Source organism: Phoxinus phoxinus (genome assembly GCF_949152265.1).
Source record: "Phoxinus phoxinus genome assembly, chromosome: 15".
NCBI classification, from domain to species: Eukaryota; Metazoa; Chordata; class Actinopteri; order Cypriniformes; family Leuciscidae; genus Phoxinus; species Phoxinus phoxinus.
This window is the reverse complement of record NC_136890.1, coordinates 5,340,390-5,360,255: the sequence shown is the minus strand read 5'-3', so window position 1 is coordinate 5,360,255 and position 19,866 is coordinate 5,340,390. Positions and strand designations below refer to the sequence as shown.

Sequence of the window (19,866 nt, the reverse complement as noted above, 5' to 3'; positions counted from 1 at the left end):
ACCGCGTGACGTAGATGACCATATATGGACACACAAAGCTAGACGGCCGCTCCACGTCACATGGAAGCTCCTCATAGTGGAACATTACAGTCGGCAGCAGGAGATAAGTGTTCGGTGGAGCAGTGGAGGGACATTTTCAGCGGGTTCGGTGACAATTGGACCCGGCGAAGAGTAAAACTGGTTTAAAGACATATTTTGAGCATGGATTTCGAGCGCGTGACTGCATAGACCGGGAAACTTTTAATCTACACTGCAAGGCACCAGAAAAGACACACCTGAAGCTGCATTTATACCACGGAAAAGTGCATTTACGCATTGTTGCATGCAAAAGCCGAATAAATGCATTTACAAATGATGTTATGAGATAAATCATTTAAATATAAAATAATAAACAGGCGATGATTTATTAAAAATAAATATATAGCTTATATAATATAGCTAGGATATGCTGTCTTGTAGAAAAGTTGTAAGTCTGCAACGATTCTGCACCATTTGCACAAAAGCACAGCAGCATTAGTGCCGTACACTAAACAAAAAGTTGCTGCCTTAAATGTTTAAGTAATGAACTTTAGTCATTTCAATTTAATTTACATTAAACTGAAATCTTGTATAACTTATGAAAAAAAGTTGAAAATGTCTTATTTTGATGATTTAAAGCAATGTAAAAACATATGTTGTCATAACTTATTGATCATATAATTTTTACATTTTAATCACTTAGCAACTCAACTAAAGATGCGTAAGAGCATTTTATTAAAGTATCCTGTATAAGGGTCTTAATTAACAAAGCCTAATAATTATAATAATATATTATTTAATATCATCGAATCAAGGTTACAACAAGATATCAACCTTTTACAATGCAATGGATGGATAAACTCTTCCAGATTAAGATGAACATGTACATTGCAAGACAGTATAGATGTATTCTATAGGCTACACAATGACTTGTCATTTTACACATGCTTTTCTTTTCTCGTCTTTGACTAAAAAAAGCCAGGTCTTCAAACTCATAAGATTGCACAATATAGCCTTGTATCTTGATTACAAATGATTATTTTATTATTACAAATGAGGCTATATTCCAAGGCAGTTAGCCTATATATGGCCAGAGTGGGCTGTCAGACTGTCAATATAAAGGTCATAAATCCGTGAGAATAGATTATCATGAGTGATCAATGGAGACTGTTGTTTGTGCTCAATAGTTATTACTGTTGCGAGTTAAATACAAATACAAAGCCCAAATGAATCATTTGTAAACGTCTACTAAGTGGTTTAAGCAACTGACAGCAACAGATGCTCAAGACCAGAGAGAAGCAACAGTGACTGAGTCTGGGTTCTACAAAGACTGTAACTGCCAGAGAGTTAATCGCGTGTAAATACTGCAGGCGCGTGGCAAATCTGTAGGCTTGGCTTTGGCCTCGAGCGCCAAGTTCGCCACTGAAGTGGAAACTCCAAATAAGGGCTTGATCCGGCCACGCCCCTCGCTGTCTCTATATGGCTCGCGAGGTTCCGGTTTAAGAGCTGCAAAGTGGAAAAGCGATCGGAACCCGCAGCCATTAAAGGAACCGCAGAGGGCAAAACGTCATGGGTCGTGTTTCACCAAATTAGAAACCTGGGAGAATATATCTTATCTGCGACTTTTAGAAGTTATAAAAAAACTGTCCCTTGTTGCAAATGGTTGACTTTGTTTAGAGAGAATAACAGTGAAGGGGAAGCACAGATCTTGCAGCCGGTTGTTCACACAAGATTTATACGACCCCTGAAAAGCAGAACTTTTTCATATAAACATGCTACAAATATTTATAAAATAGTATTTGACATAATAAACTTTAAATTAAACAAGCAGTTTGATAGACATGTCATGATTAAAATGTATAATAATATTAATATTTACAAATATCACTGAAAAACAACAACTTTGCTATACATAGAACAAAATAAGATGACATACTTGTCTGTGTGTAATCCAATTAGGAAGCCAGGATGGCCCATGAGATTTCCCACGTGTCCAACTAAAATTCCTCACTCCTCACCCAAGCCAGTCACAGGCACAGCGCTCCCATTACCCACCGAGAGTAGGAATCCAGGCTGCCATGCATGCGCTGAAATGCTCAGAAGATGCTGATGCAATAGACAGAGTGATGAGGTAACAATTTGTACCCGAGACCCGGTTGACATGTGTATGTTGGCCTCGATCCCTGGTAAATTATGTACCAAAAATATGTTCAAAATAATAACTTCATACCCCCCACTCCAGGTGCCAGACCTGATTCAAACTTATGTTCAGTTACATCGCAGTTACACATACATTTCGAACATTATATCCATAGTTTTATCATTTAAAACCAAAGTTTGTTTGAGTAATTTTATTTAAAATAAATGCAATTTGATTTTTTGTTATGGAAGACATTAGACCCTTTTAAGCATGATAGTTCAGCCAAAAATGTTGTCATCATTTACTCACCTAAAGTTGTTATAAACCTGTATGAATTTATTCTGTTGAACACAAAAGAAGATATTTTGAAGAATGTTGGTAACCAGACAGTTGTAGTTGGACCCCATTGACTTCCATATGGGGAAAAAATACTATGGAAGTCAATGGGGTCGGTCAACTGTCTGGTTACCAACATTCTTCAAAATATCGTCCTTGTTGTTCAGCAGAAGAAAGAACTAAATGATGACAGAAATTTTAATTTTTGGGTGAACTATCCCTTTAAGTGTCTATATACTTTTCGAGGCACATGCACATATCCACATAAAGACAATTCATTGGGCGCATTCATCCAATGAACAACTCCCTCAATTAACCTCCCCGCATCCCCAGTAATCCCCAACAACCACACGCTGCCAAATCAACAACACTCCATTCTGAACTCCGGAATTATCCGTCTTGGCTTTGGATACATAAACAGTGTAGTAGTATTAGCTGACAGATATGGCCTAATGAAGTAGAAATAGAGTGTGTGGGAGGGGGGTCTGAATCATGCTGTGTGTTCTGGGGGCCACAATAAATAAACACAGACTGACACACACTCGAGGGGGACTCCAAAGGCTAAGCTCTACTCAATTGGTGAGATGCAACGTGTGTGTAGGTGAGCTGCTAAAATGACGCCGTGAATCTGTCATTAGGGGATTCTAAGGGGATCTCCCCTCAACTCCTACTTTATATCCTAGACATGAATATGATCTGATCCAATCAGGATGTGTTAAGAATGAGCCAAGAATGTTGGCACTGCTACAGGCCGTCTCTTAGGCCCTGTTTACTCCTGGTATTGGATGCGTTTTTGTCCATCGGATCACAAGTAGACGAGGGAGACACATTCCCGTTACACCTGGTGTTTTAATCCGTCTCTTCTGTCCACTTTCAAACACTTCTGTCCTGATTTCTTCAAGGGGAGGGTCTATGGGCGGGTAAATGTATGGGCTTTTTAAAATCTTGATCCGATCAACCACAGGGCCTTAAGGTACGCTTAAAAATCTGGTGTTGTCACATTCAATCAAATGGCTATGAACTGATATTCTTGAAAGATGTTTTTTCTGTAGGCTACTAAAATTAAGTCTCTATTTATGAGCACGGCGTCTATCACCATATTACTGTTTTATTTGAAGAGATAAAGTTAGAACAATTTCATGGAACTTCTTTCTGTTTATGTAAGTTTAGTTTAGTAAATGAGAACCCTGTCGTTCATACCAAATGAGGAAATACACACACACTTCAAGTGGCCTGGTGGCAGCAAGTACTGAAAAAGAGAATGGAGACTTAGTAATTTGAATATTACTTTTTATAGACCCAAATAGAGGAAGTAAACAGTCTATTTCCACTGCCTGAACCCATGACGTGTACCAGCACCAGTGTGGACCAATGCTGAGGCTGTCCGTGTTCATTCAGCAGTGCAGAACAAAAATGTACAAAACAAACAATGATTTTCATACGGCTAAAACTTGGAAACATAACCATAACCCAGCGTTTATCAACCGCGTTGAGCCGTGTAAAAAAAATAAAAATTAAATACACACTCTAAAAAAATGCTGGGTTGTTTCGACCCAATTTTGGGTCAAATATGGACAAACCCCAAACTGTGGGTTAAAAATGTAATTTAAAAATGTAACCCAACAGCTGGGTTTGTCCATATTTGACCCAAAATTGGGTTGAAACAACCCAGCATTTTTTAGAGTGATAATCTAGTTCATTCACAGGATAAGAAATAAGGACACAGTACTTTTTTTTTTTTGCTCACAATTTCTACACGCTAAAATATTGTAGAACTTGGCATATCTATACATTTTTATTTAAAAATGCTTTAACATTTTATTCATTCACATGACTTTGGTGTAGAAATCACAACTTGAAAACTTTTTTTAAAACAATAATTCCCAAATTTATTTTTGATGGCATTTCATTATTAGATCGATATTAGTCAATTATAACTGATAAGGAGCGATTGCTCAACAATATCCAAATATAATATCTTAACTGATAAGCAACATAAATCACTCTGTACTTACAGAATCCTCAGAAAAAGAAATGCCATCCTCCTGAAATGAATCTCGAAAGACCTTAAAGTCAGGTGACAAATCGCTGATCACAAAAACACAAACACATAAATACACTATAAATACATTCTGACATTTCTAAATGTTCCCAACCGTTACATCCTTATAGCCGCTTTGGTGGAAAATCATTCATTGCCCACACTTATCTCCTCAGCTGATCCCAACTGTTCTTTCAGGGATGCAAAACGGACAAGGGAATTCCCTTTGCATAGGAAAACCGTGTTATGTCAGGGCACTTTCCTAAGGGAAGCCTTTTTCATGGAGTCCAGACTGGAAAAACTGCTCAACACCTGTCGAGCTCCTCTTGTTTTCATTTCCATAACTATTGTGAGCGAACACACCGCACAATGAATGATTGACATGAGTTTGACCATGGAACGGTTGCCGGCTGAAAAGGACTACCCCCGTGAATTTTGCATGTAGGGATTCCAGGGAAGCGTTCGCGTATCCTAGATCTTCATCTCGCTAATTTCAATATGCGGCGGAAAAACACAAGGCACAACGGGTGTATAATCAAATTAGTTGTGTGTCTTTCCAGGCTGAGCGAGGAGCATTTCCAGTTGCTGTTCCTCGTTGCTATTATGTCCCAGAGCCGAGGCTTATTCCTACGGCCTGATAGGAAAATAATTCATATAAATTCTGGAACACTTATTTAGGGACTGTCAGGTGGTTGAGGACAGTGTACTGTACAGTGCTTATGGGACAGCATGCAAAGCAATGGTTCAAGCATGTGTAAAATACAAGATAGACTTAAAAGAAACAATGGATGGGGAGGAAAAAGACTATGCACATCAACATTATCTTTAATAATTGTTAATTATGAATAAAAGATTGATGCTGATGCTTATTGAGTATGTGTTCATGTGCAAGTAATATGTAAAAATGTTGGGAAACTGCGCACACACACACACACACACACACACACACACACACACACACACACACACACACACACACACACACACACACAGAGAGAGAGAGAGAGAGAGAGAGAGAGAGAGACATAAAAGTTTATATTAATTCAAAACCATTTGAGCCTTGTAAATGAATGAGTTCAGTTGGTAATGTGTTTTGTGGCTGCAGTTCAGATTAGTCTAAAACAGCATCTCATCTTATCAATGTGCCGTCGGTATATTTAACAAATGTCTTATCTTATGTCTTAAGGCGTTATTTGAGGGGACAGCCATTTGTAGTGGTGTCCAAAACCATATAGTGGACGTTATTGAGTGCACTTCAATCCCATATTGCACCGCAATAACGAGTGTACAACCGATGTACGCTCAGCTGTCCGAATTCACTCACTCCGTTTCATCCACTCCACTTAAGTGAACAGCATTAGTGGACTAACGTAGGGAATAGTGAATGAGGGTTTAGGGGGCGATTTCGGATTCAGCCTAAATACTTCCAGGCATGTGTGTAGTTGGTCAGGCTGGAGCTAAACTCTACAGGTTCTCCTGGATCAGGATTGAACACTCCTTTTTTTAAGGAGAAATTAAATTTTTTAGCATATATATGTATACTGTACAATATATAAAATATGATACAATATTATTAATAAAAGGGTTACTTGGTAATTGTGCTTTTTTGAGAATGAAAAGCATGAAACGGAAATTATGAGGGTCTTTTTTTTCCTTATTGTGACGTATATCCGAGTGAAACGGCTTCTCAAACAAGAAAAAAATTAGGGCGGGACTTGATTTTGTCCTTGGGGAATTGATTGGATGGTTGTGGTTTGCTATTGGTGGATCTCATGTGAGTGACAGGTTGCCCCGCCCTCACGCCAGTAAACGCATCATCAGAGAAGAGATTCTGTTTAATGAATACGAGGGCACATAAAATAATTTTAAAAAGAATTCATTTATAATAATACAGCAATATTCTATTAAATATACCAAAAAATGTTTTTTATTTCATGGTGACTTTAAGTGCTCTAAAGTTAAGACTTTAACTGTCCCTCCAATTTAACCTTTACCTATGGTATCTTCCAAAAAGTAGGGACATTGTATGTGTAGTAGTATTCAAATAATAAATAATAAAAAATGATCACTTCCAGAACCTTTAACCTTTATGATCTGACCTTTAACCTCTACAATAAGAGATGTCTCATGGCTGATCTACTTTCACTACCTGTTGACCTTTAAAAATATTAATTAATCTGGAAATATTTGCTTATTTGACTAGTGCGGCATCTCTGACCTTTCACTGCTACCGATCCTTTAGAAGCTTGAGGAATTGAGTGTGTTTTTGTTGTGTGTGTGTGTGTGTGTGTGTGTGTGTGGAGACCACTGAAGTCTGAGAAAATAAACAAATGCAAACAGGACAAACTGATCAATGCTCTGCTGAGTTCATGCAGGGGACATGTGAGACTCACCAAAGACTGGCTTAACCGGCACAAAGACCCGCAGGAGCCCTGTGTGTGTGTGTGTGTGTGTGTGTGTGTGTGTGTGTGTGTGTGTGTGTGTGTGTGTGGTGCTCGAATTCGGGGTATGTGAGATAAATGATCTGCCTGTCTGTGAAAGTACGAATGCATATGAGAGTGTGCCACAGCATATATGTGTGTGTGTGTGTGTGTGTGTGTGTGTGTGTCAGATGAGACACTATTGCCTGGTCAATTAAACCACTATCTTACATTGATCATATCCACATCAAAGTACCTTCCTTAAATCCCGGCCCTTTTTTCCAAACATCTGGTGTATTGATATCAAACTGACAGAAATGCTCGACTGAAGCCAAGTTTTTTTCCAGAGAGGAGCTTTTGTGACCCAACCTCACACACCCAGGAGTGAAGCGGAGAGGGATTACACACTATAGACATTTCGAAGCTGTTAGGGACTTCACACAATACAGCTCCACAATGCACTGTAATGATGTATCATGATGCACAATACAACAATTAAAGGGATAGTTTACCCTAAAATGAAAATTAAGTCATCACTCGGTATTAAAACACTCCAGTCGTGTCTTATAAACCTGACACCATCCATATAGATGGATTGTTAAATCAAAATTATGCTAATTATGTTATTTGGGAAATGCAAGGTGTTTTTTCCTTTTCTTTACTGGTACACAACCTGTCAGTCTAGCCTTTTGTAGCTGTTAGCTTAAAGTTCAATGTGAATCTCTCATCCAGGTCTTTAGAAGCTGTTTTGAGGTGGTCCCACATTTGGGTGATTTTCATTTGGGTCCAACATTTGGGTGATTTTCATTTGGGTCCAACATTTGGGTGATTTTCATTTGGGTGATTTTCATTTGGGTCCAACATTTGGGTGATTTTCATTTGGGTCCAACATTTGGGTGATTTTCATTTGGGTCCAACATTTGGGTCCAACATTTGGGTGATTTTCATTTGGGTGATTTTCATTTGGGTCCAACATTTGGGTGATTTTCATTTGGGTCCAACATCCGGGTGATTTTCATTTGGGTCCAACATTTGGGTCCAACATTTGGGTGATTTTCATTTGGGTCCAACATTTGGGTCCAACATTTGGGTGATTTTCATTTGGGTCCAACATCCGGGTGATTTTCATTTGGGTCCAACATCCGGGCGATTTTCATTTGGGTCCAACATTTGGGTGATTTTCATTTGGGTCTAACATTTGGGTGATTTTCATTTGGGTCTAACATTTGGGTCAAACATTTGGGTGATTTTCATTTGGGTCCAACATTTGGGTGATTTTCATTTGGGTCTAACATTTGGGTGATTTTCATTTGGGTCTAACATTTGGGTCAAACATTTGGGTGATTTTCATTTGGGTCCAACATTTGGGTGATTTTCATTTGGGTCCAGCATTTGGGTGATTTTCATTTGGGTCCAACATTTGGGTGATTTTCATTTGGGTCCAACATCCGGATGATTTTCATTTGGGTCCAACATTTGGGTCCAACATTTGGGTGATTTTCATTTGGGTCCAACATTTGGGTGATTTTCATTTGGGTCTAACATTTGGGTGATTTTCATTTGGGTCTAACATTTGGGTCAAACATTTGGGTGATTTTCATTTGGGTCCAACATTTGGGTGATTTTCATTTGGGTCTAACATTTGGGTGATTTTCATTTGGGTCTAACATTTGGGTCAAACATTTGGGTGATTTTCATTTGGGTCCAACATTTGGGTGATTTTCATTTGGGTCCAGCATTTGGGTGATTTTCATTTGGGTCCAACATTTGGGTGATTTTCATTTGGGTCCAACATCCGGATGATTTTCATTTGGGTCCAACATTTGGGTCCAACATTTGGGTGATTTTCATTTGGGTCCAACATTTGGGTCCAACATTTGGGTGATTTTCATTTGGGTCCAACATTTGGGTGATTTTCATTTGGGTCCAACATCCGGGTGATTTTCATTTGGGTCCAACATTTGGGTGATTTTCATTTGGGTCTAACATTTGGGTGATTTTCATTTGGGTCTAACATTTGGGTCAAACATTTGGGTGATTTTCATTTGGGTCCAACATTTGGGTGATTTTCATTTGGGTCCAGCATTTGGGTGATTTTCATTTGGGTCCCACATTTGGGTGATTTTCATTTAAGTGATTTTCATTTGGGTCCAACATTTGGGTGATTTTCATTTGGGTCCAACATCCGGATGATTTTCATTTGGGTCCAACATTTGGGTGATTTTCATTTGGGTGATTTCATTTGGGTCCAACATTTGGTTGATTTTCATTTGGGTGATTTTCATTTGGGTCCAACATTTGGGTGATTTTCATTTGGGTCCAACATCCGGGTGATTTTCATTTGGGTCCAACATTTGGGTCCAACATTTGGGTGATTTTCATTTGGGTCCAACATTTGGGTGATTTTCATTTGGGTCCAACATTTGGGTGATTTTCATTTGGGTCTAACATTTGGGTTATTTTCATTTGGGTCCAACATTTGGGTGATTTTCATTTGGGTCCAACATTTGGGTGATTTTCATTTGGGTCCAACATTTGGGTGATTTTCATTTGGGTCTAACATTTGGGTTATTTTCATTTGGGTCCAACATTTGGGTGATTTTCATTTGGGTCCAACATTTGGGTGATTTTCATTTGGGTCTAACATTTGGGTCCAACATTTGGGTCTAACATTTGGGTCCAACATTTGGGTCTAACATTTGGGTGATTTTCATTTGGGTGATTTTCATTTGATTTTCATTTGGGTCCAACATTTGGGTGATTTTCATTTAAGTGATTTTCATTTGGGTCCAACATTTGGGTGATTTTAATTTGGGTCCCACATTTGGGTGATTTTCATTTAAGTGATTTTCATTTGGGTCCAACATTTGGGTGATTTTCATTTGGGTCCAACATTTGGGTGATTTTCATTTGGGTCCAACATTTGGGTGATTTTCATTTGGGTCCAACATTTGGGTGATTTTCATTTGGGTGATTTTCATTTGGGTCCAACATTTGGGTGATTTTCATTTGGGTCCAACATCCGGGTGATTTTCATTTGGGTCCAACATTTGGGTCTAACATTTGGGTGATTTTCATTTGGGTCCAACATTTGGGTGATTTTCATTTGGGTCCAACATTTGGGTGATTTTCATTTGGGTCTAACATTTGGGTTATTTTCATTTAGGTCCAACATTTGGGTGATTTTCATTTGGGTCCAACATTTGGGTGATTTTCATTTGGGTCCAACATTTGGGTGATTTTCATTTGGGTCTAACATTTGGGTTATTTTCATTTGGGTCCAACATTTGGGTGATTTTCATTTGGGTCCAACATTTGGGTGATTTTCATTTGGGTCCAACATTTGGATCTAACATTTGGGTCCAACATTTGGGTCTAACATTTGGGTCCAACATTTGGGTGATTTTCATTTGGGTCCAACATTTGGGTGATTTTCATTTGGGTCCAACATTTGGGTGATTTTCATTTGGGTCCAACATTTGGGTGATTTTCATTTGGGTCCCACATTTGGGTGATTTTCATTTAAGTGATTTTCATTTGGGTCCAACATTTGGGTGATTTTCATTTGGGTCCCACATTTGGGTGATTTTCATTTAAGTGATTTTCATTTGGGTCCAACATTTAGGTGATTTTCATTTGGGTCCAACATCCTGATGATTTTCATTTGGGTCCAACATTTGGGTGATTTTCATTTGGGTCCAACATTTGGGTCTAACATTTGGGTCCAACATTTGGGTCTAACATTTGGGTGATTTTCATTTGGGTCTAACATTATCTGCTTTTCAAGGGTAATGTTGTTGTCAATCCAGACCCCCAGATTCCGAATAGAGGTAGTGCTGTAAGGTGACAACGTTTGGAGGTCACAAACATGAGTATTACGATCACTGGGGCCAAACACAATAATTTCCGTCTTGCTTTCATTCAGACTCAAAAAGTTAGCAGTAAGCCATGATTTCAGGTCATCTATACAGTCCAGTAGTGGCTGTAAAGCCAACTTACCGTCACGCTTTAGAGGCAGGTAAATTTGGGTATCGTCGGCATACATGTGAAAAGAAATGCCATGTTTAGTTAAAATAGAACCTAAAGGTAACATATACAGATTAAATAGTTCTGGCCCAAGAATAGAACCCTGCGGAACACCACACCCAAGTTTCATTCTGGATGAGCACTGTTTCCCGATACGAACAGAATAGCTTCTGTTAGTCAAATATGAGCGGAACCATTTCAACACCATCCCCTCAATACCTGTACATGCCTCAAGACGAGAAATTAAAATATCATGGTCGACCAAGTCAAAAGCAGAGCAAAGGTCTAAAAGGACAAGAGCTACAGATTGCCCTGTGTCAGTAGTGAACAGAACATCATTCATGACGCGTAGAAGTGCAGATTCTGTACTATGACGTAATTTAAAACCAGACTGAAATTTCTCATAGATCTGACTATCTGTTAAAAAAGACTGGAGTTGGCACAGAACCACTTTTTCTAAAATCTTAGAAATAAAAGGTAGATTTGAAATGGGGCGATAGTTGCTTAAAATTGATGAATCCAAACTAGCTCTTTTAAGTTTCGGCAAGACCGATGCATATTTCAGGCTGTTAGGAACAACCCCGGGTTAAAGACATTTGTTGATAATAGACAACAAATCAGAACCAACAGTACATACAACCTGCTTAAAAAATTTAGTAGGAATCACATCTTGAAAGCAAATAGTAGTTTTTAAAGTTGAAACAATCTCAGCCAAAGAGTCAAGAGAAACAGGTTCAAAGACAGACCATGTAGAAGAACATAATGGAACTTCAAGTGGCATATAAATAGACGGAGACAATTGAGATCTGATCTTTGAGATCTTCTCATTAAAGTATATTGCAAAATCCTCACACATTTGGGTGATTTTCAGTTGGTCTAACATTTTCAAATGTTAGACCCAACTTCACCAAAAATGACATCCACACAGTTTGGCATGTTTCATTGCGCCATGACAAAAGATACAATTGAAACATGGAATGAATACATTAGTATCCATCCATCCATTAATACACTCCAGGCACAACTTAACAACATGCATACAAAATATTTAATTAATATTTCATAAAAAGTTTCAATAACGTGCAAAGAGTCCAATTTTCCTTTTCACTTTAGGCCACTACTATATATATATATATATATGCAAATGATGTGTTAGTGAAAATATATGTCTGGTGTAAATTTAAACTAGTTGTTTGTGAAATTGTCTTCCTTTGTTTTGCATGTCTATAATTATTACATAAGCCTGTTCAGAAATAGCACTCTATGAAAATGCTTTGCCCAATATAAACAAAAAGTTACTCAGGCGAGACAAAACCTGCTGCAGCGAAAAAACACTGAGAGGTGCATTTATAAAAAGTGAGTTCCTTTAACCGTGAATGTGTGCATACGTACAACCACAGCACACACACACACACACAGGCTTGTCGTGAACCTGTGTCCCTTGAGTCTGGCCTGAGGTAACATGCGGAGAGTATTTTGGTGGTAGTTCCACTGTGGCTTCCGGCTGAGCTGTGGCTCAACACCCCGTCACTCCCCCTTCACTTCCTCTATTGCCCCTGACGTACTTCCTGCCTCCAGTTTCACAATTTCCACACACTCTTTCTAATGTGTGACAGCACTGAAGATGCGTTCACAAATCTGTTTCTGTCCATCTTTTCTCGTCGTTCTCTGCGCACACATACACTTCATGAAGTCATCATGGGCCTAAAGCACCTCCATTGCACGTCTGACCTCAGAGCTCACACAGCATTACTGTTGGTTTGTGTGGTTTTGAGCTGTCTGGAAGAGTCCAAGACTGCCAAGAAAACAGGAATGCTAAACTAAGGCGGTTTGTAACTGAGGGTGGATTATGTAAGAAAGTCAGAGAAATAGACTGTCCGTTTCAGGGAGAAACCAGCAGGCAGTGCTGGGTATGTGTGAGTGTGCAGGACACGTGGTTGGATTTGATCTCATCTTTGTGATGTTTAAGGCTGGATGTTACAGTTCAACAATATGCATGTAAGACATACAATGTGACAGTGTTATTCATATTTATTCCATTGACAGTCTATGCACCACTTTGCCACTTGAATAAAGAGAATTGAGCGGTTTGGTCAACATTTTCTGAAGAGACTCAATCGCTTTATATGATGAACAGATTGAATTTAAGTTTTTATTCACAAATAAACATTCATCAACTCAAACATCATGTGAAACAGAAGCTCAAGGAAGTTCGCTTGACGTGCGAGAACCAATGAGGTTAATTCTCGTGTTACGCATCACGTTTGAGCTTCAGCAAGAGCCAATGAGGTTCATTCTCGTGTTACGCAGCACGTTTGAGCTTCAGCAAGAGCCAATGAGGTTCATTCTCGTGTTACGCATCACGTTTGAGCTTCAGCAAGAGCCAATGAGGTTCATTCTCGTGTTACGCAGCACGTTTAAGCTTCAGCAAGAGCCAATGAGGTTCATTCTCGTGTTACGCAGCACGTTTGAGCTTCAGCAAGAGCCAATGAGGTTACTTCTCTTGTTACGCATCACGCTTGAGCTTCAGCAAGAGCCAATGAGGTTCATTCTCTTGTTACGCATCACGCTTGAGCTTCAGCAAGAGCTAATGAGGTTCATTCTCTTGTTACGCAGCACGTTTGCGCTTCTGCAAGAACCAATGAGGTTCATTCTTGTGTTACGCAGCACGTTTGCGCTTCTGCAAGAACCAATGAGGTTCATTCTTGTGTTACGCATCACGTTTGAGCTTCAGCAAGAACCAATGAGGTTCATTCTCGTGTTACGCATCACGTCTGAGCTTCAGCAAGAGCCAATGAGGTTCATTCTCGTGTTACACATCACGTTTGAGCTTCAGCAAGAGCCAATGAGGTTCATTCTCGTGTTACGCATCACGTTTGAGCTTCTGCGAGAACCAATGAGGTTCATTCTCATGTTATGCATCACGTTTGAGCTTTAGCAAGAGCCAATGAGGTTCATTCTCGTGTTACGCATCACCAGAGGTGTCAAAAGTATTCACATTCATTACTCAAGTAGAAGTACAGATACTAGGGTTTAAAATGACTTCTGTAGAAGTTGAAGTATCAACTCAAGCTTTTTACTCAAGTAAAAGTGTAAAAGTACATGGTTTCAAAACTACTTAAAGTATAAAAGTAAAAGTAATGCAAGGCAAAAAATGCCATTAAGGACAAAAGCTTAGACCGCGCCAAAGGGGCCTATAGTGCACCCCACCTCCTCAAAAAAAAAAAAAAAAAAAAAAAATTCTAAGGCCATAATGACTATAATGTTATATATATTAAAATGTAAACGTTGAAAAACTTGTGAGGCACTAGGCTATAGCTGTATAACAGGTATACCTGTTTCAGCCACATATAAGGATTTCGGATATTGCCATCTTTGTGGGGATATTTTGACACTATAATGGTTGCGCGCACACACACACTCTCTCTCTCCCACACACACACTCTCTCTCTCACACACACACATGCACGCACTCTCTCTCTCTCTCACACACACACACACACTCTCTCTCTTCTCTCTCTCCACACTCTCTCTCTTCTCTCTCACACACACACTCTCTCTCCTCTCTCTCTCTCACACACACACACACACTCTCTCCCCTCTCTCTCTCTCACACACACACACACACACACACACACACACACACTCTCTCTCTCTCTCTCACACACACACACACACACACACACTCAGTCTCCCTCTCACACACACTCCCCAGCCAACATTTGTATGTGGGGCCCATATGGGTATGAAATGGGCTGAAAAAATGGGCCACATGTAGGATTGTCCGCAGGTTACATTATGGCCCCATGTTAATTGCCCAGATGAATTTCATGTAGGATTGCACTTGGTACTAGGTGGGACCCAAGTGGGCAACATGCACAAGACCCATCTCGGTCCCAGCTTAACCCAACGGACATTTGTATGTGGGGCCCATGTGGGTTTGATATGGGCAGAAAAATGGGCTCTATATGGGATTGTCCGCGGGTTACATTATGGCCCCATGTTAATTGCCCAGATGAATTTCATATAGGATTGCACTCGGTACTAGGTGGGACCCAAGTGGGCAACATGCACAAGACCCATCTCGGTCCCAGCTTAACCCCACAACATTTGTATGTGGGGCCCATGTGGGTTTGAAATGGGCTGAAAAATGGGCTCTATATGGGATTGTCCGCGGGTTACATTATGGCCCCATGTTAATTGCCCAGATGAATTTCATGTAGGATTGCACTTGGTACTAGGTGGGACCCAAGTGGGCAACATGCACAAGACCCATCTCGGTCCCAGCTTAACCCAACGGACATTTGTATGTGGGGCCCATGTGGGTTTGAAATGGGCTGAAAAATGGGCTCTATATGGGATTGTCCGCGGGTTACATTATGGCCCCATGTTAATTGCCCACATGGATTGCATGTAGGATGGCAATTATAAACAGGTGGGCCCCAACTGGGCTACATGCACAAGACCCATCTTGGTCCCAGCTTTAGTTTTTTTGTGGGTACTACATGGGCTGAAATATGGGCTGTAAGTGGGTTTGTCCACGGGTTCCATGTTGGCCCCAGCAACTTACTCATTTAGGTTTTATGCAGGATTTCACAGGGCTTTAGGTGGGGCCCAACTAGGAATCATAGGCATGTGGCCCAACTAGGGATCATCTGGGTTCCATCTAAATGAGTAGCAACACCACACAAACAAGTTTTAAAACATTAGAGCACACAGTGAGATTGAAATCTTTTCAAATTTAAACTTTATTGAAATTACCCATCATATTATGCTATATTCTGAAATTCCAGAGACAATATTTAAAGAAGCAGATTTTTGTCAGATTAAAGAGTATCTCTTTAAAGTTATATACCTAATTGTTAAAATACATATTTTTAACCTGTATTTGACCCAGTCTTTACTGAAAGCTTTGAACATTTGAACAGGAAATAAATTGGGGACAGTTAGAAGAAGCAGCAACTATACATTTATCAGTACAGCTTATACTGCAGACAGTCATTTGCGCATTCTAGACACTGTCCTCCTCCATCTCTTGTCCCAAACTATTTTGAGAGTTCCCTCTCAGTTTCTTGTCAGTTGATCTGTGTGCAGTCTTCTTAAGAGCCTCTGCAAAACAAATTTGATTATGATTTTAGAGAAATCATGTTACTTACACATGTCACAATACATTATGAAAGAATAACAACTTTTACTCAGGATAAAAAACAAAAACAGCATAAAACTTCAATTGGAATGGTCATGGTATTGGAATGTCAATGGAAGGGCATTTGGGAAATGAATAGAGAATTACTGTTTATTTATTCAGACTATTCTGATTATATTTTGTATTAATAAAACCAGTTTATAAAGTATGAATATGCGATGTGTTTGAAAGCATCAATTCATTCATTGATACAAGTTAGCCATTGAAAAAAAATTATAAACATTAATAATAATAATTTGTCTCAAGAATTTTTTGTCATTTTAATATTAGGTAGTTTCTCACAATCATTCTCAGTCCATGATAGAATGGGCCGACAACATGATGCATAATAAAGTATTTTAATTTTAACTTTTAAAGTAAAAATATAAAAATATAATTATTTTTGTCTTTGGAAAATAATTGAGGTGATCACAGGTGTGGACTATTCTTACATTTCCAGGATGGCTCGACTTAAGTGTCACAGTTTTAATAACTTTAAGTTAGAATTAAGTTAAAATGAGAATCCCGATTATTTTAGCGTTTCAGACAGAGATCATGATTCTGAACAGACAACTTAACAACATAACATGTCAGTTACTAGAGATTCTGACAAAATGTTAATTTCTACAGTCGATTTAAAATGTTTTATCTAAATGGAAAAAAAAAGTTTGAATGAATGATTTAATGACTAAAATACTTGTTTCATTACTGGATGAATCAGCGTTTTTGAACAAATCTCTAGAATGAATGATTAAAAATGATATAGAACAGGAGAGAGGCCGCACTATGCAAATAGTTTTATTTGCACAAACGCGTTTCGGCACGTGCCTTCTTCAGTATGCCGCCTTCAGCCTTCTTTAGCACACTGAATCGCCGAAACGCGTTTGTGCAAATAAAACTATTTATGCATAGTGCAGCCTCTCTCCTGTTCTTAATATTCTAAGTATTTAGGCCAGCACTCTTATTGTTTAATCATTGAGTGAAGCCTGCTCCTATTCCCATTTATTTAATGATTAAAAAATGACAAATACATTTGTTTACCAGTCTCGTCACCACCTGTTTGTTAACAATGTGAAATCTTTATCTTTAAGTGTCTTGCAAAAGTTGATTTACTTTTTTATTTATTTTGATTGTAACTGTAGACAGTGTTTATATCTGATTATGAACTATAAACTTTTATCTCAGTACTTCTGTGATCATTTGAATTACGAGCTGATGTTGTTGTAATATTATATAAGAATATAATAAATTACTTTTGTGTCAATCTAAAATTATCTTCCCACTCAATCTTCCCTGAAGTGGTGCAGGACAACGTTGTCCAACAAGTGCTTGTTTCGGACTCTCATCTGCAGATGCCTTGTTTTGGGCATCTAGACATCATTTTTAAAACTGCTTGATTAATATAAGCAGCACGGCAAAGCTTTGTGTGCTCCTTGTCTCCTAATAAGGACCTGAAATAGGTAAATATAAGTCTGCTTTTTAAAACAATGGAGGATGGTTAGTTTGTGACAACAACATGAAACTGCATACCGGTATTCGTGCAGTGCGTGCACATCAAAAGATTAAATCAGATTTGATGCTTGTGACTTATAAATGCACATCAACCCGATGACTTAGCATTCATGTAAAAGCAATGTTCAGATTCATCAATCAGAATGATTTCATTCTGACCGAAACAAAAAACGTCTATGTAAATGTGGCTACTGACAGCATCAACGCAGATATAAATGTTCACTGTGATCTTACTTGACAAAGGTTTAAGACAAATCGTTGTCATTTAGGAAAATATTGCGTAGTATTTGAATTGAGATCAAAATCATTCAACAATTGCAGCTCTAATCTCTGATAATATATGTGGCTCTGTATATTTCTGATAAGTAGACAAACATTACACTTAGCCTAATTCAGAATCCTAACTACACATAGTATTAAAGCAGTAGTTCACTCTAAAATTAAAATTAGCCCACGATTTACTCACCCTCAAGCCATCCTAGGTGTATATGACTTTCTTCTTTCAGACAAATACGATCGGAGTTATATTAATAAACACCCTGACACTTCCGAGCGTCATAATGGCAGTGGATTGCAACAATCAGATTGAAACACAAAAAAGTGCTTCCATGCATTATATAAGAACTCCACGTGGCTCCGGGGGGTTAATAAAGGCCTTCTGAAGCAAAGCCATGTGTTTGTGTAAGAAAAATATTCAAATTTAAAACTTTATAAAGCAAAATAACTAGCTTCCGGCCAAACGAACATACGGATTGCACTTAAAGGGTAAAGCGCATCTTATGCGAGTAATGCGACGCACTGCTGATATTTACGCTACGCCATTATGCACTACGCTACTTCTGACGTCACAAGTTGCGTAAGTTGTGCTTTATACGCAAATAGACTGCGTATGGCCATAAGCTAGTTATTTTACTTTATAAAGTTTTAAATATGGATATTTTTCTTACACAAACTCATGATTTTGCTTTAGAGGGCCTTTATTAACCCCCCAGAGCCGCGTGGAGTTTGTTTATGATGGATAGCAGCACTTTTTTGAGATTCAAACTGATGGTTGCAATCCACTGCCATTATGAAGCTTGGAAGCGTCAGGGTGTTTATTAATATAACTCAGATTGTATTTGTCTGAAAGAAGAAAGTCATATACACTTAGGATGGCTTGAGGGTGAGTAAATCATGGGGTAATTTTCATTTTAAAGTGAACTACTCAAAGTAAAGTATGTAAAATCTAATTTTGTAAATTTTATTAAATTAAGTAAAATCAAAGCACCTCACACATAACAAAAGGTTAATGAATCCATACCAGAAGTGACAGTGCAGTGTAGTAACAATCCTCCACCAAATTGCCAGTACTCATCTGGATCCTTGGTCAGTTTTGGGTGGGGTGTAGTGGGCTGATAAGTCCTTTAAAAAGAAAGATTACCATTCCTTTAAACAATATTAAACAAAACGTATTTAAATTGTACCAACATTTGCCATTATAAAACATTCAGACAACATGAACAAATAGCTCCCTGGGTGCCGCAGCAAAAACGGCTGCCCACTTCTCCGGGTGTGTGTGTTTGTGTGTGTGTGTGTGTGTGCACTTGAATGGGTGAAATGAAGAGCACAAATTCCGAGTATGGGGACACCATACTTGGCTACATGTCACGTCACATCACACAATTGTAGCTTAAAAAAAGCAAATTGGTACACCAAAATCAAACAATCTAATAATTTTACCTGTAGCCAAATTTATCCTGTTATGACACGTCTGAGGGTCTTTCCCTTGATGTTCTTCAGTGAACTAAATAAAGGACTGATGATGGTGACATGTTCTCCTTTCTTTGTCACTTTAGAGGAAGAAAGACAAAAGGATAAAAAGTTACTCAGATTTGTCACTGGTAGAGGAAATGACTTGACGATGATACTAATACTTTTACTATATAATATATTAATCCCAAATGTAAGGTTTAGAAGCAATGGTTAAAATTTACTGAAGTTGATAATCGTGGTGGAGTTGTCTCTCTGTTGGGTGCCTGTTCTCCCCAAAAAATCTTCTTCCAGTGCTTGAATAGAAGTAAACAAATCTCTTATCATTAGCAGTTACCAGTTTTTGAAGAGGTGATGTAAAAATACTCCGAAACGGCTATCTAGAAAAAGAGATTTAGACCAATAATATTTCTCAAATCTTCAGTAGATTCTAGTGTTT

General features: G+C 38.6%; 1 long non-coding RNA gene across 1 annotated transcript; it reads right to left on the bottom strand.

The window, feature by feature from the left end:
• Positions 1-15,351: 15,351 nt before the first annotated feature.
• On the bottom strand, positions 15,352-19,563 carry LOC307011861. Its single transcript, XR_013800504.1, has 3 exons — positions 19,398-19,563; positions 18,979-19,079; positions 15,352-16,090 (listed from the first exon to the last, which is right to left on the bottom strand). It is a non-coding gene; the product is annotated as an uncharacterized lncRNA (long non-coding RNA).
• Between the last annotated feature and the right edge of the window lie 303 nt (positions 19,564-19,866).